The sequence below is a fragment of the Drosophila melanogaster genome, chromosome Y, assembly GCF_000001215.4.
Source record: "Drosophila melanogaster chromosome Y".
Lineage (NCBI taxonomy): Eukaryota > Metazoa > Arthropoda > Insecta > Diptera > Drosophilidae > Drosophila > Drosophila melanogaster.
The window spans coordinates 907,688-908,814 of record NC_024512.1 but is presented as its reverse complement, the minus strand read 5'-3'; positions in this window follow the sequence as shown (position 1 = coordinate 908,814).

The window sequence follows — 1,127 nt, the reverse complement described above, 5'->3', positions numbered from 1 at the left end:
TTGATATGACCAGCTTGGACCGAACACTTTGAACCAAGTATTTAGAGGAGAGGTGTATGAGGTGTATTAGTAGGTGGTAGCTGGCCATATCAACGCACTGCGGAATCTGTTTAATTGCAACAACAATATATCGTACAAACATTTCTGCTTTCTTTTGTGTGGAGTTAAAAAATCACGTCATCCCTAGAACATTGAAACGCTTGACTTCGGAATGCCGGAGCGAGGAGGAGGACTAGCTGGCCGAGGATTCGATATTCTTTGGTGACTTGGGCGATTTAAGTGGCATCAAGGCCTTCTGGTGCAACCGAAAGCATAGGGACTGCAAGTTCAAGCGCTTTGTTTAGAAAACAACCAGGACTATATTCGGAGAATTACTTACCGTGGGTCGTCCAGGGGCGGTCTCAAGTTCGGCAGCTGCGTTAAGAAGATGTCCGGGAAGCTGGGCTCGAACATGGCTGTGTATCAGTTTTAGGATGGAAGTAGTTTTTACAGCGTGGGCAGTAGATCTTCACCGTTGACTTGCCCACTGGCAGGGTGTTCTTCCTATTACAGGAGATATTCGGACACGATTCAAAGTCTCCTCTCATATAGTTTCGGTGCATATCATTCACGACACGCTCCGACCTGATGTATCGGGCGTGAATCATGCCGTACCACTTTTTCTCATCGTCGTAGAACAAGCCCGAGGAACTGTCGAACACCGGCTTCAGGATCACGTCCAGTGCTGGCTGAAGTACTCCAGGCCCATCTGGTTGAACGTGTCCTGAAAGTAGTTGGTGGTCACGTGGCAGAGGAACTCGTTGCCCTTGATTCCGAGGAACCAATTGATCCAGCTGCTGTTGTTGTTGTTGTTCTGAGTTCAAGATTTTACTGTGACTTGCTATAATTTCTATAGGAAAAACATAGTTACTTACGGGCTCGACATGTTGCCGTTCACTCGTTCACAGAAATATGACTTGTAGACTTCAAAGTCATCGTCTTTTTCTTTGAGTTTTTGACACGTGCTAAAAGGGTTGACAGGACCAAAGACACTAAAATAACAAGATGCATAACGCCATACGATTTTTTCGCCGTGGCTCTAGAGGTGGCTCCAGGCTCTCTCGAATTTTTGTTAGAGAGCGAGAGAG